This window comes from Melospiza melodia, chromosome 1, assembly GCF_035770615.1.
Source record: "Melospiza melodia melodia isolate bMelMel2 chromosome 1, bMelMel2.pri, whole genome shotgun sequence".
Taxonomy (NCBI): Eukaryota; Metazoa; Chordata; class Aves; order Passeriformes; family Passerellidae; genus Melospiza; species Melospiza melodia.
This window is the reverse complement of record NC_086194.1, coordinates 135,793,555-135,820,277: the sequence shown is the minus strand read 5'-3', so window position 1 is coordinate 135,820,277 and position 26,723 is coordinate 135,793,555. Positions and strand designations below refer to the sequence as shown.

At 39.8% G+C, this 26,723-nt stretch overlaps 1 protein-coding gene across 4 annotated transcripts in view; it reads right to left on the bottom strand.

Annotated features, from left to right (window-relative positions):
- FAM110B (family with sequence similarity 110 member B) overlaps positions 1-26,723 on the bottom strand; it is a 113,115-nt gene that overhangs the window by 52,783 nt on the left and 33,609 nt on the right. Inside the window, exon 1 of one of the 4 annotated variants that reach the window (XM_063169096.1) lies at positions 8,616-8,799. The exons of the other annotated variants lie outside the window; for them this stretch is intronic. The gene's annotated coding sequence lies outside the window, so the exon portion shown is untranslated. Of the gene's footprint in view, positions 1-8,615; positions 8,800-26,723 lie in introns of those variants that run through there. 4 annotated transcript variants of the gene reach the window in all.

The window sequence follows — 26,723 nt, the reverse complement described above, 5'->3', positions numbered from 1 at the left end:
TTTTTCACCTATCTTGGCCAAGATATAAACAAATAAAATCTCTTCAACCCCAAACAACATAAAGGTCATCATTTAAAGAAGGGGAAGATTGACTTTAATGTGGGTTGAAAAGGAGAAAGAAAATGCATTAATACTAAAGGGCAAGATTCACAGCTTTGAAGGGACATGATGAAGGGGACACTGTGCAAGTGTCTCTTTTTCCCCACAAAGTATCCAATTCATGCTACAAAGGACGCTCTCAGACAGCTTCCTCTAACACTACCTCCCAGGATCACCTATATGCCAAGAGAATACATGTAATTTTAGCAGCCTTGTCCAGCTTCTAGTTTTCAAGAACACCATAAGACACCCAGACAGCTGTAAGCTGCAGAAATAGGGCTGAGTACCAGGAAAGCTGTAATTATGTACATGTAGGAGTTCAAAAAGCGTTTGAAAAAATCCAAAGTATTGAGTACTCTACATAGACACAAACTCAGGCCAATTTCTATGTGTTTGCTGCTTAATTTGGAGCTACCTTTTTGAGAAATAGGAGTCCAGCTGAGAGTGAACCTCCCTCTTCTGACCCAGAGCCTTTTGCTCTCTGCTTTCTCTCCTCCAGATCTCCTCCTGCACGATTTGTGCCCACTTACACTCAATGTGCACCGGAACAAAGATGCAATTATGTATAAGTAGTGCCCAAGAGAAATCATCTAATAAAAATAAAGCTTTCTTCAAAGCAATTTTATCAGCATTTTTTTTTTGCTATACACATGTAGCATATATACGGGGAAGGGAAAAAAACCCTCAATGATGGCATAAAGCATGTGTGAAATGACATTAAATTATTATATATATATATATATATATATATATATATATATATATATATATATATATATATATATTACTCTTTCCTTTTCCATCTCTGATATTCTCCAACTTGTCCAAGTATGTTTACACTGGAGACAGAAATAGGTAGATGTATACATACCTATACAAGTGTACACTCATACCTAGGGGATACACAGCTATAAGATGTTATACTATTTGGATTGCAGAATTAACATATTTAAAAATAAAAAACAAAAACTTGCCTACATTAGCAAGGTGTGCTTGGTCTGCTGTTTGGAGATTTCTAGTAAGAGAATCCCAGAAGAGCTGAGGTTGGAAGGCACCTCTGGAGCCTGCCTAGTTCAAGCCCTTGTTGGCAATGGGATGACCTGGAAGAGGCTGCCCAGGACCACATCTCAGCTGGGTTCTGAAAATCTCCAAGGGTGAAGACTTCACCACCTCTTCAGGTAACCTCTGCCAGCTTTTGACCACCCTCAGAGTATAAAATTGTTTGCTTGTATTTAACTGGAATTGCCTGTATTTCAGTTTGTGCTTGTTGCTTCTGGTCCTGTCATGGGAAACCACTGAGAAGGTTCCATGTTCTTCACTCCCCCAATCAGGTATTCATACACATTGAAAATTCCATAATTCATTTTAGTGACAATCAGGGGAGATAAAAAAAAAAAAGCACTGTGTAAGATCCTAAGGATCTTAATGCTTCCAGGACTATTTTCCACAGAAGTAAGAGTAGTTATAAAAAATCAATGGTAATTCAACACCAGATGGATTTAGTATCTGTAATGTTTTCTAAGAATGGATGTGTTTTAAGAGTTAGTTATAGACATGCTTTTGTTGCAAATTTAGGCTTGAGAGTTGCAAATTTAGGCTTCAGTACTCATACTGAAATAAAATATGAAAGTATAAGTTGTTTTGTGGCATAAGGAAAGAGAAAATACTTGCAAAATCTCTGTCTCTCTAGGGAGCTCAAAATCAGAGTTGATAGTAAAAAAGCATCCCAGTTTTTCTACACATACCATAGTTCTCATCAAGTCACACTACAGATGAAGAGCCCAAATCCTGCATACTTTAGCACAGGATAGGAGCATCATCTGCTTGGGTGTTTTTCTGTGAGGATTTAATGAAAGCAGTCTGAAAAACCTCCTCCCAGTGGACAGCCTGTGGCAGGATCCTTTAGGCACCCAGTGTGGCAAACGTGCCAAGTGCCAGCAAAAGAAGAAGAGCAAAATAAATGTGACTTTAAGGCAGTTAAGTGCCCACACATCTTGGAGCCCTGGAGGCACCAGTGAAGCTGTCAAAATTCAGGTCAGAAATGTGCCACAACTGTCTGAGACACCTCTGAAGAGCAGGAGGAGCAGAAGCAGCTCCTTGGGTCGAGCTCTTACAGAAACAGCTGGTGTGAGGTACCTGCATGAAGGCATGACAAGAAAGGAGCCCTGTTTGCAGAAAGTGGTCAGCAAAGCTCATAAATCACTCGAGAAAGGCCTGATCTAGAGATGACAGGAAGATGAACAGAGATGCTTGCTTTCAGTAAAGAGGTAACTGGCTGAGAGAAAAACAGCAGATATGTCAGATTTGAAAAGGTCAGGGGCACAATTTATATTTGTCAGAATGAGCTTTCTAAGCAGGAGCCAAGGACATCTTGCTCCAACAAATAAATACACAGTAACTTTAATAAAATCAAGGTTCTTTGGTAAGAGAACTTACATTCTTCACCTGTGTGCCGTCCTTGGGCACCTCTGCATAAATGGTATTTTTGGATATTGTGGTTTGACTCCAGTCAGCAACCTCTTTCTCACTCTCCCAACCAGCAGGATCAGGGAGAGAACAGGAAGGCTAAAATCTAGAAAACTCATGAGTTAAGGACAGTTAAATAAGGAAAACAAACCAAGGAATTACTTTGCTGCTTCCCATGGGCAGGCAGGTGTTCAGCCAACAGTGACTTGGGAAGACAAACATCATCACTCCAAATATCCACCCTTCCTCCTTCTTCCCTCAGCTTTCTATGCTGGACATGATGCCACATGGTCTGGAATGTCCCTCTGGCCAGCTGGGGTCACCTGTCCTGGCTGTGTCTCCTCCCACCCTCCCAAACACCCCCAGCCCCCTCACCAGTGTGGCAGCACCAAAAGCAGCAAAGGCCTTGGCTCTGTGCAAGCCCTGCTCACTGATAACAAAAACATCTCTGTGTTATCAGCTCTGTGTTCAGCACAAATCCAAAACAGAGCCACACACCGGCAACTGGGAAGAAATTCAACAACCCCAGCAGAAAGCAGCACAGATATTCACCTCCCAAAAAGGGGAGGGTGGCTGCAAAGATGTCAAAGAGCCCAAGGTTGAATGATGGGTAAAAGCTGAAGTGCAGAAAGAGGGATTAGAGAAAGTGGGAAAAAGAGAAGAGTAGATTTAAATGGGAAAATGGAGCAGACAAATTTAGAAAGGTGGTGGCAGCAAGGAGAGGAGAACTGTGGTGAAGAGAAACAAGAAGCAGCAAAACACTGGAGTGTAATGACATCATCCTATTCAGAGGTCCTCTTCTGCTGCACCCTCCATGGTACCTGTGTTTCACAGAAAATTTACAGTAATTGCACAACTCCTGCACTCCACAATATGGTAAAGGAAAATAGGGGATACCACATGGCACAGAACCATGGATTACAGTAGGGCTGATGTAACAGTAATGGAAGAGGAAGGGATATAATTTATCACATCCCTCATACATCTTCTGACTAGACTGCTGTTGTAATGTCACAGTAGAAATACAAAGCTGCACACTCACTTCCAGATGACTGCAATGCCCAAAATATCCAATGACAATTATGACATTGAGAAAGAAGGAAATCATCCTTACCCTGGGAAGTTTGTGCTATATAGACAGGAATAGTTACCCTGATCTTATATTTTTCACTCTTTGTAAAGACATTTGCAGTGATGGTTTATAATCCTAAAGCACAGACTGTTCGGTCTACCTTGCACCTCCACAGTTTGTGGTCACATAAAAGATAATTCATCTTTATTGTCTCCATTTCTCCCTTCCACTCTAGCCTTTTTCTGCCTAGATTATCCAGGCAGGAAACATTTTGGCATAGACACTGTATCATATTGTGCTTTTATATTATAGGCCAACACACCACATTGTATTAACATCTCTCCTTCAGTAACATTATATACAAAACCAGACCTCAAAAAACCCCACTTATATCCATGGACTCCAGAGGATCCAAAATAAATGAAAGAGCCAGATGTTAACAAACTTGTGAAAATGTGCATATCTAGGTATTCACATTTCTCTCCAGTTAAACAGCACCAATAACATGTACAAGTCTTTTCACACATTACATCACTTTCTTACAGCATTGTTTATTCTACTTCCTGTTTTCCTAACCAGGAAGTAGAATAGCCTTTGCTTTAGTCTACCAACTTCCACAATGTTAAGCTCTCTTAAAAAATAAAAGAATTTAATGGCCTTCTTTGCCATTAATTGGGGTTTTTCTATTACATACATTCAGAAAAGTATGGATGATACAGTAAAATTATTCTATAATACCCAACAGATAAGCAGCCAAATATGTAGATGGCCATAGGATCATCATCAATGTATAAATATTGTTTCAACTAAACAACCATTATACTATAGAAATATGCAACAGCTACACAACAGGGCACAAACCCAAATAATATCTGTTATGGAACAGACAATTAATGTCTAAAATTGACATATATACAAAGTGAGGATTGGGTTTGGAAGCCCCAAGTGCTTCATGGAAAAATGCAGCAAATATTTGTGTCTACCGGTGGCCGAAGCACATCCAAGAAAGATAACGTGAAACTAAGACAGGAATCTCATTACCAGGATTATGCAGACAATAGCGTCCAGGATTACTGTTTGCTGGCTGTATTCTGCATTTAATCTATCAAGTCACACTTAATACTGCAGGTAATACACTTAAGAACAATTTAAATTAATCACAACAGGAGATTAAGTGTAAAAAAAAAATGAATATCCATTTTGTCTTTAATTCACTATACCACTGTGAGAACCGCAAAAAAGAGCCACTTTCACTTCCTGCTCTATAAAACACAATTCTGCTCTTAACATTGGAAATGTCTGACACACAGCTGCCCAAAGCTAGACATATTTCATTCATCCAGTTTCCAAATCCACGTGGTTGGTCCCCAGGGTAACTTGTGCTAGGCAAAGAGCCCTGCAGGAGGGGAAGGCAGGACAGGACAGACATTCCCTGCCACCAGCTCTCCTGTGCCCAGTCCCAGGGCATGGGAGGACACATGTCCCTGAACTGGAGCAACAGCTGTCTGCATACAAGGAGCATTTTGGAGCCCATTAAACAGTGCTGCTGCATCAGTGTGGGAAGAGTGTCACAACAATAAGGCCATCCCAAGCTGATGCACTGAGAGGACTCATCCTGCATCTTCACCCAGCCCAACAGCCTTCATATTTGAAGAATGAAATGATCTTCACTCAACAAAATACAAAAAACAGGCTATTGATTTCCTGTGAGCTCTCAAAGTGTTATAATAAGCATTTATAGATGGGCTATTGAATGTCTCGACCATTTAAGCAGACAGTCATTTCATCAGCAAAGCAATAACTGGAGTTGGCTCCAAAAACAGAGGAAAAGCAAAAAGGAGCTTTAGGGCACAATGTCACTTTTCTTATTCTAATATAAACCTTTATGCATATATCACTGGCTGCTACTCGACTTAAAAACTGTAAGGCATGTAAGTACAAATCCTGCAAAATAAACACTGTGGTAATACTTTAAATCCTTACGACTTTTTCTGGAGTATCTCTTTTATTGCTAGCAGGCTACAAAAAAAATGCATTAACCTTAAGTATCATCTTTCCCCTTTAGACTTGGTAAGGGTTTAAGTAATTCAAAATTCACTTATATGCATAGCAGTACAAGGACATAATATCTTAAAAGGGAAGAGCTAGTGCAGCAGTGTTTATTACAGCCACTCAGTTTACTGCATATATCCCATCTCCAGCCAGCAGCCAAACCTGGCACTTCTAACATTACTCTTCCAAGAGTATTTCTATTGGACTATTACAATACTGGTATGACACTGAAGGTGTTTTCTACACAAATATATATTAGAAAATATATATGTATTTATACATGTTTACCTGCATATATAAATTAAATATTTGAGATCTTGATTTTCACAACATACTTTTGTGTCTTTACCACACATCTGTATATACACATACATACTGTATTCCTGTTGGGGAAAAAAGTTTCCTTTTCACATAACAAAGGACTTTGAGATTTAATTACAGGCAACACATCGGAAATGAGAACAGCTCACAGAGGCACACAACAAACTTGCAACGCGTACATCTCCTAACAAAAGAGTAATTAAAAACTTTTACATCAGGAAAATCCCTGACAAAGCTTGAATACAATATCTCATTGATAATAATCTGAAGTGTGTTAAATTTCCTGGAGCAATACACTGGTTATAGTTAAAATATGCTTATAGCAACAAGGATGTCAACTTTTTAGAGAGCAATCACAAACTGTTGCTTCTATTTGTTTTCTTAGTTTACCAAGAAGAAAAATGAGGTTGTTACAAAATGAAGCAATAACAAAGTAGCATATTCCTGGCTGTTAAGCTATTGCAAAGTTAAAATCACAAGGTCACCAGTTCTAGTTTCACTTCTGTCACGTTTTCTTGTGACGCTTGCATAGATCATCACAGCTCTTTCTGGAGGCAAAATAGCTGAATAGCTGCTAGTGCATCACTTCAGTTCCAGTGGGTGGTGATATTACCTGCATCCACCACCAAAAATATGGTAACTTTTACAGTGTTTTTGCAGACATACTTCATGCTGCTTACAAATGAGAATAGCCTAATACACGGAGAGAAAACATCAGCCTCTCCTCTCTCATAAACCCACTCGTCTGGATATGGTAAACATGTGATTCAGATGAGGATATTTACCTTCTACATTTCATTATTACTAACATTAATTTCAGTTACTCCTTCATGGGATGCCGCTGCTAAGGTTATAAAAACACAGATAAATTACTTAAGGTGGTCCTCTGTTAAAAAAAGGTAGAAGCCATAAATCAGCTTGGAGCATCTTTAAAACACTTTTGGTTGGTAACTTGGGGTAATGAGGGAATATGGAACAGCTCAAGAATAACATGCCCTCACATCCTGAGTCCTCCCTGTCCAGGTTTAATTGTCACAATGCAAAAATGCCATTTTCCAAGTCTGCCTAAAGGAAAACAACTTCAAAAACAGCTCCTGGAATATGAAAAAACAACTTGCTCTTGACTAAAATAGACACCAAGTTACCTGTTTTAGTCAACAGCAAAACTTCAAACCAACTGTTATGTACCAGTTGTGATTAAACCTCCCAAATACTCTTCTGTCTGAATATACAATCACAAATAATAATGTGTCTTTGCTGTACCCACTGCCATATAAAGTTGGTAACTGAATAAATGCTCACATTTGAGGGTATCTACTCAGAAGGCAACACAGTTTCACACCACATGCTTTAAAAGGGAACAACCTAAATTATACTTTGGTTGACATAGCAGGAAAAAACCTCTTCAAGGATAAGTGCAGAGGGAAGAATGAAGACTAATACCAAAATAGCTCCTGTTCCTAACACCTTTCTGATCCTGCCTGAGACAATCTACTCGTACCTCGGACGCATGGTGGCAGCCAGCCAGCCAGATGACTGGTGACTCAATATACAAGTTCATGTGGGCTCTGGAGTTTGACACAGACAAGGGCATTAACTCTGGAGTCTCACCAGTCAGCCTTAATATTCAAAACTCATCAAATGAGTCATGCCTACATTATGAGACTTTTTTTTAATACTTTATGCTGGCTTTCTTTTGTTCTGAACAGCTCTCACTGTAGAATGTTTTCATTAAATATGCATGCTTTTTATAGGAAAAGTTGTGATCAATTGATGCGTAGGTCAAGCATGAAAAAACTTAAATGAGAATGACGCTATGATAAATACTGTAACAGTCTCAGAATCACAGATTAAAAGATTGGCATATATATATATCTTGTCTCTTTCTACTGCTGAAGGCAGTTCTCACAATAAACAAGGCTATGGGCCAAAATTCAGCCTTTGAGAACAATAAATACGAACAAAATACATGTATGTGCAAGCAAAGGACATATTGAAATCTCCCAGGCTGAACAGCTTCAGTTTCATTTTGAAAGCCACTTAAAATAAAAGCCAGTAGATGAAACAAAGAATCCACCCAAACATGAAGGCTCCAGCATCTTTGTTGAAAGAACAATAGCATAATACTCCTCATCCCTCTACCTTGTTTCAAGAGAACCACCAAGATAGTTATTGCTGTGATCATATTAAAGAATGCTTCACAAAATTATTGCTTAAACTGATAAATATTTACAGATTTATCTTCATATGCTAATAGTTATAAATGCTCTAATTCAATCGCTCGGCAGAAAACATTCCAATAAAAGAAATATTTCTATTAGCATAACAAAAGGCAACCAAGTAAAATCACTCTCATGCACAGGCTCAAAATTTCAGATGAAAGCAATATTCTCATAGAAATACGCTCTATTTTTGAACTGAACCCACTCCAATGATATGGTTTGTATTCTGACGGCTCTCCCACCGGAGTACACATGACATTAACGAAAGCAAGATCAAATTAAACAGATGACATGATTAACAGTATTCATTTCATGCATGACTGTTTTACCGGAGAGATAAAGACCTGAAAGTAATTACCACCAAGTAAAACTCCTTCACTGACCTCTCCGCTCCCAGGCTAGCAGTCCTTAAGTACTGATGCCTTGCAACAAAGACCAGTGCCTTTCATCTGTGGGCTTTCCTTTACGCTACAAGCTGAGCACCTCTCCCGCTGCCTGCACGCAGCACCTCTCTGTATCTATGTCTGTAATGCAGCATAAAGATTACTGGGGAAACCTATCAAACCGGCAGGCAGCAACGCCGGCCGCCAATAAGCGGGAGGCACATGCAGAATCCAGCACATGCTCGCTGAGGCTCGCAGGCTGGCACCGCTGCCGAGCAGGCTTGCTAATCTAATTATAGCCCTCGGCCGAGCGCAGGGCTGCCGGGGAGCGCAGCGCTGCCCAGGCACCCGCGCAAACACGGCCCGGCCGAGCACACCTTGCGGCCCGCGGCACCAGCGTCTGGCACTGCTGCCTGTCTGGGTGCGTCACCGTCAAATCCCTGGCTGGGGTTTTGCGGCGGTGTTGTTGTTTTGCTGAGTGATTCGCCTATGAGGGGTTTTGTCTCCATCTCTGAAAAGCAGGATCTGTTTAGGTGTGCCCTTTGGGAAGCTCGCCGTTTGCTTGCTAGGTCTGCTTTAAGGAGACAGTAAAACGAAGATGTTTGTTCAGCCAGCAGGAATTCTTGTTTTGAATGTACACATTGCCAGCACCATGCAGAGCAGATCTCAGCTTTGTGCATTACTGCACAGGCTAGAACGTGGACCTCAGATCAGAGAGGCACCACACACATGCTTTCAGTGCACAGCAGCCCTAGAGAAGCCAACAGGACCCCCTCTGTCCTTTACATTTACCCGTGGGCGGACACCCAGATGATCAGAGGGCTTCTGTGTGCGTTGGCACATAAAGTCCTAACTAAGCTTTCACGAGGCTAGGGTGCAAATGCCAAGGACATTTTTGCCATTATACAAAACAACTCAAGTAGTTTGGGAAATACTTACCATGAGCAAAGACTACTTAGATGCATGGGGAACTAACACAACCAGGTCCTACATGCTTACTTATGCTTATTCCATAAGTAAGTCCACAAAACAAAGGAATGTTATGATCCAAGAGAACATTGTGTATTTGAAAGATGCTGGGAGCTTTTACAACATCAGGTAATAATCATGAAAAAAAGATACAGATGCTTGTTTAGTCTTCCCTGGTAAAACACTTCAATTAATCCTCACTTTGTTTAGCACAAACAGAAAAAAAAACACTCTTCAGATGTTTCCTGTCCCCACATGGTTCATACAATCACCTAAGCTCTACACTGACCAAAAGGTTTTCAAACATCAGTGACAAGATGGAAATACTCAGCCTGACTATCAGAAAAACCAGTTGTGGTGCCAACTCTCTCTTGTGAGATACAGTACATTTTCATGACTGATATTACAAAAATATCATAATGCTACAGCATTATGCATATGCAAACTACAATGCATTTCTAAGATGTTTCACTAAGTTACACATAAACCATACCCATAAACATTACACTAGCAAGATCTTGAACCCCACTGCAATAATGAATTCCACTGTGCCCACACTGGCATTTTTCCTAATTCTTTACTCTTATCACCAACACCACACAGTATCAAGCACAGTCCAAGAGCATGATATTAAAGGCTGTCTATGAACACTTTCTAGCTATTGTACTTACTTCAGTATATAAAAATTATATTTGGTACTATATAAAATTTTACTAATGGAACAAAATCTCAATATGGTAACACTGCAAGACCATGTTTACTGGCAATACGTAAATAGCTATGTCACAGCTTTCTTCATCTGCCAGTGAAAATTGCTCATAAAGAGTTGCTCTCTGTTAGAAGTAAACTTCATTGCCATAAGAATAATATTTTCAAAGCTGTATATGGCTTAAAATAAAAACGAAGTGCAGGAATAGGGACATTTTACTCTTTGATTCAATGTTCAGTCAATATGAAGTTTTGTGTTTTGATAAAAGAAGGCTGTTTTATTAAGTCTTTCTTTTTAGATTACATCATCTAAGAAGCTAATCAATTTTTATCAACTGTGTTTCTTTAAAATACTGTGGAATATTCCAAGTTTCTCAGCCATACTCCTTGAAACCAGGAAACTATGTACTTAATGAAGAAAGGCAGGAGATGCAGTTATACAGGGGTTAAAAACCTAACTGGAAGAGTTCAAGAGGCATGTGAAAAAAAATGATTTGATGATCAGATCAAAAATGTTATTTTTCTAACAATATTTTGCCAAAGGTAGCAACAGGGGAATAAGACCAATAAAAGTCTTTACCCTTGTCCTCTGATTATTTGAAATGCTAGGAAAAAAAAAATTCACAAACACAAACAAAAAAATAAAGTCAAAGAGACTCAAACCTACTAGATTCTTTTAATCTAATCCCCATTCACAAACCACAAAGGCACATATGATACTTGAAAAAATGACCAGAAAAACTGAAACAGGAATCAACCAGGCTTCAGCTGCTATGGGACTCTCAGTTTTGGCTCCCTCCCATGCAGGCTGCTAAGCCTACATGTGTGTCCCCCCTCTGCCCAGCAGCTCCCCAAGCCCTCACTGCTTCACCCTGTTCAGCTCCAGCACGGCTCCCCAGCAGCCAGCCTCTGCCTCCTCCCACTGAGCTCCTGCTCCTAGGGCATTCACCCACAGCCCCAGCAAGGGCTGCCCTGGCAGCACACTCCCAACACACCATTGCAGCAGGCTGTTTATTCCAGGAGTTGCTTTCTTTTTTAAAACATCATGGTAGCAGCAGTAGTTGAAGGACCCACAAACAGCTGCAAAGGTGCACTTCAAGAAGCACCTATTTGTCTCTGCAGCAGAATCAATACTCACTAAACCTCTGTGCTTGGCTCTGCAGATCAGCCAGAAGAGTGCTGATGTCTGTGGCAATTTTTACACTTGCTTTTAACCATTGTGATGCTATGCTGGGTCAGGACGATATGGGGAACTGAGCAGAGGGACTAACATTTAGGGTCAGTGGTCATTCACAAGAACCCACATTTGGCAATGGCAGATGGCTAAAACTCCAACTGAGGCCGATGCAGAGCTCCACCAGCCTGCCCTGCCACCCGTGGTGATGGCACACGAGCACCTGGAGCATGCACTGGACCTGTGACAGGACAGAGCCATCTATAGATGCGCCAGCAAGAGAAGCCAAGAGAGGTTTCATAAGGACACAGTCACAAGAGACTCATCAGATCCCAGAGAACGCAGGTTTCATGAGGACACAGTCACAAGAGACTCCAGCAAGTCTCTGTTGGAAATGAAGAAATTGTGAAAGGTACACAAGTTGGCCAATATTCGGCAGACTTTCATCGAAAGCAAAAGCCTGTCCCTGGCACAAGCTACCCGCCTGTGCTAAGCTTCAAGCTCCCGCTCCTCCGCATGGAAACAGAAGGTCTCTACAACATTTTTAGCAATTATCAGCAAGTTAGGCTTTCTCAAGCTCAGCTCCTTGACAGAAGAATTTCAATTAAAATTTTCCAAAACCATATGGTCCGAGGCAGATGCCCATCACAGAGGGGAGAAAAGAGGAAAACCTATGAGGGTATGATGAATTCATCATATGACACTAAAACTAGCTTCCTACAGCGAAAACTGTCTAGCTAGCACATTAATGAATTATACACTTCATTTAGGCATATCTAAGGGAATTAAGAAACAGATTACTATTTTGGAACAAATAACTTTTTCCTATATTATTATCACTTGTGTAAGTACTTCCATATCCAATTATTTTAATACAAGAATCTCAAAAATTTTCTGATGTGTCTTGCAATTGAACAGGTTTTACTCTGGATATCACATAACCTTTGGCTTAAAAATGTATCAAATATTGCTTGCAAACTGCTACCTCAGTTACTTAATTAGATTTAGCAAAGTATAGTAAGCATATGGAATGAAAATGAGTTGAGTAAAATGGCTGGTGAATCAACATGCTGCATTTCTAAAGGCAATAGTGTGTATATTTCCAAGCTGTAGCCTTGAGAGGTTGAACTGAACCAATTACTCTAATGAATATTTTACTTGGCTTGATGCATTCATTAGACTTTTAGAAGTTAAACCATCCCATGGTTATGTTTACATAATAACAAAATCTTACAATTTTTGGATGGTACTTCTGACATTCACACAATTTAAAAGGGGACAATTTTTTCTTCCACTACTTTTTCTACATTCCAGTTTTCCTTCACAAATAAATTTATCTAGCATTATTTTCTTTTTCTTTTGAAAACAACCTTTGATTTCACAATAGCTATTTGCTAAGCTCTTTCCTTTCCTAGCAAGTATATGGGAAGTCTGCCAATTGGTGGCAAACTCATCACTCATCATCATAATTTATGGAGGAAAATAAAACATGATCCAAGTGTTTGCTGCATAAACTTTTCTCTGGAAGTCACAAATGCCTTGAAGTTGGCACTCAGCATGAACAAACTCATTTTCATTTTGTGTAGCATGAGGACATTTCTTGGATGACCCCAACTGTGATTGGTAAGAAAGCAGTTACCTATCCACATGTGTGCATTTGTCAATGCTCTCAATCATATTTTGAAGTTGGACATATAACCTGGTACTTCAAGCTTTTTTTTTTTTTTCAAATATGCTCATTGTATCCATAAAGGCCCCAGACATAACTCCTCTGTAAGCTTAATAACAGGCAGAGATGTCTCTGTATTAATGCCAGAGACTCGCTGCAGGATGGCACAAAGATTGATCCCCACAAACTATTTTCTATGGCATTCTTACCCACTTTTATCTCAGAATCATAGTAAAACCAAACAAAAAAATCCCCCCCACCCACATTCCAAGGTACATTACCATCCCTCACCTCCACAGACCCACATTTGCAGTACCTTCACTGCAGCCCTAGCTGACTGAAATGATGACACCAGTCCATCACTGGCACCTCAGAGAGCCAGGGAGGAGCAGTTCAGCTGTCAGTGAGGTGTGTTTCATCCTATTGCTGATGCATGTGGCATAAAAGGATCTGAAGTGAAGCCTGCAAGTTGCTTGCTATGCTGAGCACTTGCACTTCAGACACAAAACCAAAAGGGGAATAATAACACAGTATTACTATTCTTAAGAACACACAAGTCTCAAACAAGATCATGTAAAAGACTTCACATCACCCTGAAACATGCCACCTAACATCTCCATACCAATGTCAACTTTTCATTCCTCCTCAAGTTCCATCCATTTTTCCTTCAGTGCAAGGTTTTCTTCAAATCTATACCATATTTCAACAGTCACCTCATACTACACTGATATGCTTTGTGCCCTCTTTTATTTCCACCTTATTTACTCTTCTCTCCACTTCCTTTCCTCACAGCTCCCAGCAGAGGCTCAGTATGAACTGTCCATTTCAAAGGGAGTAACACCTGCCAGCACAACCAAAGCATGTGTCCCTTGCAGCCACCATTTCACAGCCTCTGGCTGACCAGCCAGATGGCCACAAAAGTTGGTGAACCACAGAAAGGGACCACACTGTTTACAATGAGCATAGAAATAGCTTTAAACCATGCATCAAGACCATGGACCCCATATAATGCATGACTGACTCACACAGAACCAATGATCGTGACCCTAGCGAGTCAAAGATTGGAAAATATATTATAGAAAAAACAGCCTCTGCTTCTAAATGGTTAAGTGAGAAAGACACAGTTGCAAACCAGAACAAAAAAGAGTGTAATAAAAAAAAAAACAAACAAAACCAAAAAAACCAAAAATAAACAAAAAACCCCAAACCAAAACCAGCCCCCATGGCTGAAGTAAGATATTGAAGTCCTAACACAAGATGTAATGGTAGCAAAAGTTAACTGCTTAAAAACAAGGACAGAAGCGGTTAAAACTACACTGGAACAAGCCACAAAAGGGCTTCATAAGTGGAGAAACATTTTTTGTAGCTGTTGGTGGAAAATAGGGACCCAGAGACCATCACCTAACCCTGAAAGCTGATAGACAAATACTGATTTCCCTAGTGGAAAAGCAGAAAAAAGAGCTTGCAATATAGTAAGTAAACTTCCAGCACCTTCAGATTAATAATCTTCATCACTCTGGTGGCATTTTCCTCTTCTCTATATAGTGGCATGCTCACTATAATTACCTTGCTGGAATGGGTGACACAACCTGATGATGAGTATATCCAGCTGAGATAAGACTGGCCTGGGAAAACTTTAAATACAAGTTTTCCATTAGAGGACAGGTGTAATTTTTCAAAAATGCTATGCTGCAAAGAGTGCAAAGGCTGAAAGATGAAGTATAGCATTCCTGCCTTTGAAGAAAAAACTCTGTCAGACCTGCTCAGTTCTGTAATTAAGAATGTTATTTCCAATTCTGAGTAGAAAGAGCAGCTCCAAGGTTTTCTTTGATCTTCTGTGATGACAATGAAGACCCATCAGACTCTCTAAACCCCATTGTTTTTTTATTCTTCAAAGACTGTTTTCCACTCTCTTACATCTCTCTATGCAAGGAGGTGTTTATGTTGAGCTGCAAGATGCAACTAGAAAGCAAGTCAAGGTGTGACTGCTGGAACACGAAGTGGTTCTTTGCAGACACTAATGCATACAGGCACTTGCACAAAACCCTCCTTGCTGCCAGGCAGCTCTCTGGGAGCTCAGAGATTGCAAACCTTTGAGACTTCAAGTCTCCAGTCCACACCCATAATTCAGGGTTTCAGAGCAACTCTAAGATCTTATTACTTTACACCAGAATTGAAGATATTTAGCACAATGAATTCCAGAAGAAAACTATGCAATGGCTTTGGTTACCTCAGAAATCAAGGCTAACGAGTTAGCCTATTAAATGTTAAGCCCTTTTAGCCAAAAGTAAAATAAATTTAGATTCTAATCTTAGAAAGATTATAATTAAATTTCTAGAAATTGTGTCCATATAAAACCAGCAACTGTGCCTCACCATACTGGAACCCAGTCTCACGGTCTTCTTACAAGAAGCCAGAAGCATTTTGCTGGCACAGATGAAAAGCCTCTCCAGGAAGAGAGATTTAATTATTTAATAGAGCAAGCCAAAAAGCTCTTTTATGAAAGAGTCATCAGGACTCTTATTTCATATAATGTTCCTAAAGAAGAGCATACTTTCATCTTGGGCAGCTTGTACACCTAGCAAGTTAAATTTTGCTGAGCTGATAAGATCCTCTGACCCTTCTTCCAAGAACTGCTTGATGCTAATGTCTGATCCTCTAATGCAAAATGAGCACAAAAGTCACATAAGAAGGGCTATAAAAACTTGGCATAAATGGAGACAAATGAGTGGCCATTCCTCAAGCCAAGCAGCTCCCACCCCTTCCTTTCCATCCTTCTCTGAACATTTGAGCAGACACTTCCCTCCCTGCATGGTGCTCCAACTAAGGTGAAGGGGAGAGTGATGATCCTACCAAAAAACTAGCATGAGCACTGAGAAGTGCTATGAGGAAGACAGGAAATGTGCACTAGGGGAATTCTACCACACTCTAGGGACATCATAACTTACTGTTCTGCCTTTCTTGGGCAAAGCAGCAGGCCTTTTCTTCATCCTGCTTTCCTAGTCCTGGGAGGGAAAAAAAGTGCCCAATTTCCCAGAAGCACACACCTGCATGGCACAGGAGCCTCACATAAGCAGTAATACCACTGGTGTCAACTGTCAGAATTTCTTCAGGTGGCAATTCTTATGAAGTGCCCAAACAAGATGGAACCTTTCAGACCTTGTCCCAGATATAACTCCACTGCACTTCCAGAACAAGTTTCTGAAAGTGCAAGCATTAGAATTTTTAGTTTTAAATTAAGCAAATTGGAAATAAGTAACAGCCTTCATCTCACAGTCACTGTAATTTAACACTGCTTGCACACACATCACATTAGTGGGCATTTATTATTTTGTCAAGAATTTATATCAACATGAGATTAGGAAAAATCAGGGTAACAGTTACAGGCCTGAACCTAGTCTTCATTGTAAACTCACATACAGTTTGTGAGCATGAACACACAGCAAGTATGTTCTCAGCTTTTCTAATAATGTACTCAGTGAAGCTCAATGCATTTCTGAGATCATTGACTTCCCACTACATCATGTGGATGGCTCTCAGCAGTGAATCTTAAAAGTCCTAAACATATCAGAGGTAGGATGGGCAATCAGTAATCCCATACAACATAACCTTAATAGCATTGCAGGAACCATTTTTGTCCCTACAGAAAGTAGGCACAAACAGGGGAAGATAAGGTCAAAAGGTGAGCAGTCAAAACTTAGTGAAGTCAGAATTGGACATTTCAGTCAATCTCAAATATTTATCTCCTGAATGTTCTACAACAATGCAGTCTTTACTGACATGAGCCAAGAAAGTCTCTTCTTGCCTGAATAAGGATTTACAGAAGAAGCTGCTCCAAAAGTAATCCTCAAATAAAAGACACTGATATTTTCAAAGCAAATTCCAGTAGTCTGTAGTCAAAACATAAGCAGCATAACCACAGTAAAGGGCTGATAGTAAAATGAAACATTAGCAAATTTCAGAGTTGCCTAAGTGTTTAATACAGACTTCACTGTATGCATTATTTGTATTCTCTAACAGAAACTGCCTAAGTATGAAAAATTGCAGAACTTGAAAAATGTCATAATTTCTATACACAGTTGGACTGCTGCTGGCAAGTCCACCATCTCCCACTCACTAGCATGAATATTCCTATTTGGAAGGACCGAGTGGAAGCAATGTGGATAACCCTGCATGCAGGACTGAGTTCTGATGCTGATCAGTTCAGCACACAGGCTGCAGCATCTGCACAGCTAACCTGCAAAAATCTAATCATTTATCTCACTTACAGTATTCAAGCTGTTCAGAGTACCTACAACTCCCCCATTCATATAATTCCATATCTGTTTCAATTAAAACAAACGGAAACAGCTTTGACATATTGATATCGGGAATAATTTAGAAGGCTCATTTTCTCTTGGAGTACTCCACATTTAATAAACTCTTGTGGTAAACTAGTACATTAGGTAAAAGTAGCTTCTACTATTGTTTTGCATCACATCAATAAAATGAGACTAAAAATCAACCAAATTAGATGCACTATTTCTCTTTTAAAATCCTACACTCTACGTTGGAACAAAAAACTATTTCAGAAGTCTGTATTCATTCAGAACTTGGAATTTAAATTTACTTTCTCAGACCTAAGAGTGCATAAAGGAGAAGTATGAAAATTATCTATCATGATTTGTAATATTCACAAAATTTTTTTGGGGTGTCTGTATACTTATTATTTCAATTCCCAAAACCAGTGAAAGAAAAAAGTTGAAGTAAAACCAGAGACTGGTTAAAGTCTTCCCAATCATATAATATATATTAGAACATCTCATGTCTCCCAGCCCATGACACTGGTCCAGCCTTACTGCAGCTGAGTCTGAGTTAATGTTTGGCAGAACTTACAGGTAACTTCCCCAAGTAAATAAAAATACAAAAGTAAGTGAGGATAAGTAATCTGGCCTGGATATTAAAAATATAAGCTCTAAAATCTGTAGAAGCTGCTGGTGGTGAAGGAGATGCATGTCAGCACTTCAGAAGTACATCATGTCAGAAAAAGCCTAAACACAACAAAACAAAAGGAAATCAAAAAAGCATGTGTCAAAGAAGAAAAAGGCAACAAAAATACACATAAAAGGTATTAATAGGCAGAGAACTCCAGAAAACAAAGGATGCCTCCCAGGTGGCAATATATCTTTACTCACCTCATCAACTCGCAAAGCCTGCTGCAGGCAGATCTACACAACTTGTGAAGAAAACAGTAGAGTTGTCATTGTTGCATAGATTATTTGCATCTCACTATTACAAAGCTCAGGGGAACTTACCAATAACTACTTCGGAAACAAAATTATCCAGGCAAAATCCTTCCCAGCAGCAACACAAGCAGCAGCTCAGACTTGCCAACTGCATTTCTTGTAGTGTAGACATGACTTTTTTTACAGACAGACAGATTTAATTTACATAGTCTTCGAGGCAATCAGATGGAAAAAGAGTATTGATTTCTTGTCTGACCCCCTGCAATTCAGCACTTTGATAGGATTAGCTGGAAGGGCTGACCCCCACCATGGTTAAATACCACGCTCCGTGGCACACAGCAATCCCTCGGCAGAGGGGGAATGTAGACAAGGCCAGGGTCATGCCTTGGCAAGGACCAACCACCAAAACGAAGGCACCACTGCAGGCAGCAGAGAGAGGACATCTCTTCTGAAAAATAGCATCACCTCCAACTGAGAAGTGCAGCCTGTTGGCAGGTTGGGGTCAAGTTATGTTGTGTTTGAAGGTACAGTGAAAGGAGATGGAGAACTCATCCTCCGTATGCCCTGACCATCCCAAGAGAAAGCCTGCAGAGGCTGCATTCGTGAGAACACTTGGGAACACTTCCCACATTGTTTTGTGTTTTTGTTTTTCTAAACATTAATTAAACTCACTGTAGCCTACCACTGAGAAAATGAAGATAGAAACAAGGATAAGAAGATAGAACAAAGCTAAAGATGAGTATAGTTACCTGATGCTTTAGATAACTGGTGAGTCATTTGAGTACTTGCACTAGAATTAAAGCATTCAAAAATTAAAGGCTGCTGTCATGCAATCTATAAAATAATGAAAGACTACACTATGTGCATATCCAGGCTGCATCTCATAGATCCCTTCTGCCCCACTCCCCCAGCCAAGATTACCTGTACTTTTTGTTACAAGATAAATCAATTGCCCTTTTAATACAATGTTCTTCAATACAAGGAGTAACATTAATTTGAAGAGACTCAAAATATTAAGAAGATAATGGAGCAAACATCATTTAGGACACCTTCTCCTGCTTCCCTTAACACTGGTATTTAAAATGTTGACTGTAACTTAAATAGGTGAGTGCAGTAACTCAGTATAATCAAAAGCAATTGTCCAAGGAAATGTGATCTAATGCTTGTAATTTAAAATTATCTTATAATCTGATCTAGAGAATAAAAAAAACAGAGACATCATTCAGGTGAGTCAACATTTTCATTACAGGCTGCCTGTTGCAGTGAAAAAAGTGAATGAGCAATGCAAAAGATGTTGTTGTAGAAATGAGTTAAGATGCAACTAGAAACAGTCACAAAGTAAGCATTGTTTATATAGTTTTATTAATTTTTTTGAACCTGTTCTTGTTAGTAGAACACAGAAAGAGAAGAGAGATGACAATCAGAAAGCTCTACAGAAGACAAAACCTACAGGAATAATCCACAGGCAACACAAGACTTCATTTACAACTGATGCAAATATAGCAAGTTTGGAAATTGGACTGATTACACTTCAATGCCAAATGGTTCCAGATAAAGACAACTTAAATCACATTGAAATTACTGTTTTTTTGCTGAGGTCATGTATTTTGGTCTTTCTTTATTTGAGTGGCTCACTCTTGGGTGCATCTGATCAAATACTGTTTATATGACATAGGAGAAAATACTTCACCTTCTTTGAAAGCTTAGAGCACCTAACTTAGTGTAAATTACAAACTGTGGCTGCAACAGGCAGAAGCAATAAAAGAGACAGTGATATTTTTAACTTTTTTTTTGGTAAACAGTATTAACAGATCTATGCAAAAACATGTTTCTTTCTGGAAAATACTTTACAGATCAGAAAACTATTTCGAAGATGTTGACACATGAAAATCAGGGAAGGCTGACTTAGCTTCCAAATTGTGTATTTATATAGCACAAGTATTTATACTTAAGTCTATTAATAAGAAACTTGCTAATTGTTGGGAGTAACAAGCTCTTCTCATTACATTGTGTCATTGCAGGAGGACTCAGGGACAACAGTGGAAAAATAGAATCAGCCACAAAGAGTTCACAGAGAATTTATTTTCTATTCTTTGTACTCTTCAACTTCAAGAGATCACAAAGCCTAGTACCAGTTCCTCTGGAAAAAAATAAATAGGGGTTCTTTTCATTCAACACAACTTTTGAGAAACAGGCCTAGGTGGAAATATTTAATTTTATTGCAGAGCAGGGAATTCTGGATCACCCACTATCACCACCACGACATTAGCTGCCCCTATGGACAGATAAAGACTATCTTGAAAAGCTACATTTGGTGCCATGACGTAACTTCTGGGGAGAAGGGAGACAACTCCAGAACGGGCAATGACAGCACTGAAATTCCAGGTCAGAGGTCCTCCACTGGAAATTCACTTACAGCTCACGACCTTGCAGATAAAGAGAGCTGCTTCCTCCCTGAAGGAGAGGCGCAGGAGTTCGTGCTGCAGGGAAACACGTAGCTACTGCCCTCTGAACAGCTCAATGCCCCCTATCACTACTGGTCAGCACTGACCAGGCTTCAGTGAGTAATCCACAGTGGGCACTCAATGCTCAGGATCAGCAGTCAACTGATGAATTTCATCTACTGGCCACAGCCCCTTATGCAACCACAGCTAGTGGATGCAACAGAAGGGTTATCCCACCCAACGCCTCAATTCTGTAAACTTTCTCACTCGGACAGGGTCCCCAAAAAAACTTCTGGTTAAATAAAAATTAGATTCATCACAGAGTTAAATTTTTTTAAAATAGAGAAAGGATCCAATGTAATTAGAACAAAGAAAACAACCTCCCTCATAAGCTACATGTTTCTGGAATATGCTTCTTCATAAATTTAAGTTTAATCTTCCTTATAGAAGTTTTACAATGGCCAGAATTCGGTTGTTTTTAGGTTTTATGGCTCTTTCAGGGAAGTAATAAGATTACATACCTGGTGTTTTGATGGCGTACATCTGGTAATTAATACAGCTGAAAATGTCATTATCTCTGATCAGGTAATCCACTAAAGAAACAGCAGGAACACCTAGTCAGTTCAGTTACTAGGGGTAAGGGTGGAAGATCTGAGCATCTCCTAGGAGAATAACTTTACAATTGTCACAGCAGAAAGAAAAGCTTCCAAAAGAACAAAGCTTTCAACTCATACCAAGTCACTTCTGCATATCAACACTGACTAGCAGCTGGGATATTATTGAACTGTTGGCTTTGGTTTTTTGTAAGCATTTACCAATAAAAAATAATCACAAGAAAAGTGAGAGGCAATCCATACACCTCTGCCCTTCAAGTCATCTCCTCTTGAGAAGCCAACTGCAGAACACCTGGTTGACATGAGACAATGCAAAAGCCACACAACTCCTTTAGGTGTCTGTGTGGTTTCCAGCAGTGACTCCCAGAGCCACCTGGGAGACAAAGAACAGGGACCACACGGGTTGTGACACGGAGTACTTCACTGGACACGGTACTGCCGTGTGATGCCACTATTCTCCTGTGGACAGCCGAACAAAACATTGGCTCTGATCCCTGAATATTCATAAACATGCTCAAAGATTCTCCTTCCCATCAGCATTTTCTTCACCATATTGGCTTGGAGACTATCGTAAGGTGAGACCTGACTGCTTTTTTATCTTGATGAATGCTCACCTTCCTTCGACTAGGTCAGAACTTCAACATTATATGATGGAAAAGGCAAAGTCCTAAGGGGATCCTCCTAGCAGTTAGGGACACCTTAGGGTTTGAAGGTGACATACAATGCAGACAAAACAGTGCTGAAAAAGACAACTTATTTCTCTTTCTGCAGCTGATGACCTTCACATGACTAATTATCTGAGAAAACGCAAAACGCTGAATAACAGAACTCCAGCAAGGGCCAAATAAAACCCAAAATATCTCAAGAAGCAGCAAGAAATGGTGATTTGCTGTTTATAAAAGTTTGTGTAAACTGAATAAAATTCTAAGACTTAAGAAGGACAGAGTTCCCCAGGTATGACTTCATGGTAAAGAGACTTTCTTGTAGTCTTTGGAGTGCAACTGTGTTGAGCTATACACAGAGATGCAAGTTTCATTCACTGACCTCTCAAAGTATCACAGCAAGCTTTGTGGTCTTCTTTTTCCCCTTCATCAACTTCAGATACTGTTCACCAGAATCACATTAATATGGCTGGGTTTGAAATACTCTGAGAAGTGTGGAATGAGCTGACACCAAACAAAAGAAAGAAGGAGATCACTCTAGTGGTGAAAGAACAATTCATCTTACAGGATCTCATCCCCTCTTCCTCTGCCTCTTGCGATTTTACATTTCTTCCCATGTTGGCAGGCCAACTCTTGGTGGGACCAACAATTTTGGGTGATTTTTTCATGGCCAGAAATACCCTGCCAGACTCTCTCATTTCATTGCTTCTCTCACAAGCACTCTGCAGATCTGCATCCCTCTTATTTTCTGGCCTTCGCAACGCTAACCCCACTTCAAAGACACAGCTCATAGGGCCGTATCTCCCTCCACTAATTTCCATCCACATGCTGCTGTCCATGCTAGGCTCTCCATCTCTACTTTTGCCTCTCCACCAGTGTGTCTGCACTGCTTTCTTCTGGGCAAGTTCTGTAGTCTCTCCTTGATGTCTGTGAATATCAGTGACCCTTTCTTTCCCCACCTACCCTGTGCCTGTTCCTCCTCCCCCAAGACTTCCCATGTACGCCAACCCACTCACCCCAGACTCTCAGTAACACAAATCTCTTCACTAAGCAGCTTCCAAACGCGGCTCAGCAATGCTGCTGGGCAGCACAGCAACTTCAGTCTCACCACCAGCCACCTTCTACCTCCACTCAGCCTCATTTTTCTAGAGTGGCAGTGCATATACTTAGTCTCCAAACTCTGCTATTCTAATTCTTATGAACTAGAGCAGCAGAAATGGAAGAAATAGTAGCAGCATAAAGTGCAAATTCAATAATAAAAAACTGCTAAAAATGCAGTCATCAGCCAGAAACAAAGGAAGAATAAAGAAAGACCATAGTCTTAACTATGAGCTGCTGTAATGAAACCACCTGTGACGGCGTTCTTGAGCAAAAGGTATCCCTGAAAGTGAAAAACCTACTACAAATGATGAAATTTCACTAACCTGGAGATGTGCAGCCTTGTCATCTGAGAAAGTGCGTTAAAAGAACAGCAGAACACTTGAACCAGTTGAAGAAAGAAAACCACATTTTCAGCTACTTCAGCAGGCAAACAAAATGAGATCTTGCATTTTCCAGAGATGCGCTCTGAGCGTAAACCACAATGGCAAGAAAATATTCACCCCCATTTTCCCCTTGAACCACCAGGGACATAACTGTTCAAGACACAGATTGGAGGGAACAACCATTCCTTTAGAGGAACAAGGTTTCCATAGCTCGTGGAAAACAGACATCAGGCCTATCACATGGAACACGCGATGTCCCATGTATTACCTGCGGCACAACCACTAAGATGAGCACATACCCATGAATTCATGCATCACTGTTCTTTCATACAGGAGTACAGCTGTATTTTTATATCATGTAGCCGAGCTGTAGCACGGCGTAAGAAAAGCTGGTGCCAGCAGAGGGAGGCAGTTGCTCTCCAGGACACACATCTTCACATTCCCCGATGCACAGTAGGAAGCCAACAAGTTTGTTTTTGTGGAAGTGAACTCACCCCTCAGCCATTGTGTAAATGTGGCTTTAAATCAAGCTGTAATTAGAATTTGCTGTATTTCACAAAACCCCTCTTGTGCTCCTCTTTTCCAGCTCTAGACAGGAAAGAAATATATTTGTGAAAGAAAAAAGGAAAAAAGTTTATGCCTCTTCCCAGAGCATGTCCTGGCATGCACGCAAAAGCAAGTACAAAACATAAAACAATAAGCTTACAGGACATTCAATCTTCACATTACGTAGGAACACAAAGATCTCTCAGCTGGTCCACTGTTAAATGTCAGCCCATTATTACCAATATTCTGCTTCACCACATTAACCTTGTCAAAAGATACTAACAGTCCAACCCTTGGAGTTTAGCTTCTCTTCATAAATTTAATTTGCTTGGCAGAAACAGAAGTGGAAAACCTCTGCTAAAGACTCAGGCAAATTAAGACTGCCACGTAGCCCTTCTAAGACAGATTTTTTTTTTCCCCTCTCAACTTTTATAGTCAGAGCATTCCTATTTTTAACGAAATAGCTTTATCCCCCACTAGCAGTATTTCTATACTTCAGTAAATCCAAAATAAAACTCTGTGGGTTTTTTTTTTTTTTTTTCAAATCTACTTTACTATAATACAGGTTGCACAAGGTGGCTTTATTTTCTGTAAGTTCTTTATAGACTAAACTGCATAATTCCACTGTGCTTTACACTGCCATATACAGAACTGCACAGCAAATGAAGTTGAGTACACTCAGAATAACAAACAGCTTCAACTGTATTTTGATCACAGGCTTACAAAGAACTTTATGGCGGTGACAACAGCAGTGGATACAATGGTAAGGTGGTGCAAGCAAGTCAAGAGGACATGCCCAAGGGCACACAGCAAGTCAGCTGCTGTTTTAACAACAAAAAGTTTCTGCTCTTAATCCAGATCTCCCCAGTCAGTCAAAACCTACTGATAACTATCTGGCCTTATAAAAGTTTCAGGTCCTTTAGAAGAAAGGAGCAGAGACAACTGCTAATTACCCACACACAGACATCTAACCACTGCCTAAGATTAAATGATTTACAGAGTAACTAATTTTTAGGAGAGCCTGAAAAGTGTGCCTTTTCTAAACCAACTTACTTCAAGAACATATACTTTAGCAGCCTAATACTCTACAAATCATCTGTTATGCTGCAAGTTTTAAGAAATTTAAGGTTGATTTAGACAACTCAAAAGATAACCCCATTCTGAAGTAATTTTGCAGTTTAATCTTACAACGCAAAAGACCAAGGTAAGAAAAAATATTGGAAGTACATTATCCTCCTACACCTGTTGGAAAATTATTAGATTTGGTTGGTTTTGTTTGCTGGTTTTTTGGGTTTTTTAGCCAATACTACCTCTTCCTGAAGCAGGATAATGAAGTTTGGTTCAGCACCAATCCAAAATAACAATACAAAAATTCTTACTATGTGCAAAGAGTTTCTGGTTTTGAAACTTATAAATCATCTCAGCAAAGCTCAAAGGTATTCATTATTCTAATCCTTACTCTATCTCTACTGATACATAAATATAACTGTTTAAACATCCTGTATACAAGAAACCTAAATTTGCCACAATCAAAGAGATCCTAGGTAAATTTATTTTCTCTCACCTTCTTTGACTTGTAGAAAACAAGAGCTGGTTTCTTTTTCTGTAAGTCTGAAAGTTGCCACAGTATAATGCCATCTACAACTGTGTGAAATATTTTGGATATTAACATCTAGCCAAGCCAGCAATTCAGGAAAAAAAAAGGGAGAGAAATCCCATAAAGCAGGTAGTGATTGGTATGGAGCCCTCACTACAAAAGGCAAGTCTTACACTACCTCTGAAAGCAGAAGCATACAATAGGATTAGCCTTATCTTATTTAAGTTTCCTAACAGCAAGACTGCAGCCTCCTGACAATACTGTTTCCAGTAGGACTCAAATTCCAAGTAAGAGCAATTCTTAAAATAAAGTAGCTATGTCTGGCAGAGCTGGAACCATGAGGACAACATGAACACCCAAACCAGTTTATTCAGGTTTGACTCAAGAGGAAAAACTACATTTCAGGCTAGACAAAAATAAGACCAAACATACCTAAAGAAGCTTCCAGACTACCATTTTTAGGTCATGCCCGAACTTTTTCCTGCATCTCAATTCATATGTAGGAAGGTCAGATCATAAAGTGGATTCCACTGTGGCATTTCAAGTCAGATTATTCTCTACATAATAATTAGTGTTGTTCTTCTCATCACTTGCAAACTGTTTTGCTAGTCTGAGAACATTTTTTGTGTTTATTTCTGAGAAGCTTTTTTTAATCCCTTCAAAGTACCAGCATCCTAAGCACAGCTATCTCATGCTCCATGAACTTTAGTGCAAATGCTGTAAGCGTTTCCTTTCTTCTTAACAACTTCATTACAGTGTTTACACAGGAATACAGTGCTTGTACTGTAACCATGCAAAGCAAATATTCTGTAGTAAATGTAAGCTTTATTCAAAGTGAGGCTTTAGAAGTCTTTATGGCATCATCCAGCCTGGATTGCCAGCGCTAGTGCAGAGAAGATGGCAAAAGGAAAACTATAATGACAGACCTTTCTGCTCACAAGACCTTTGGAATGGTCAAACAGAAAACCTATGGGCCAAACGTATTTCCAAAATGTGTCTGCACCTCTTTGCTAATC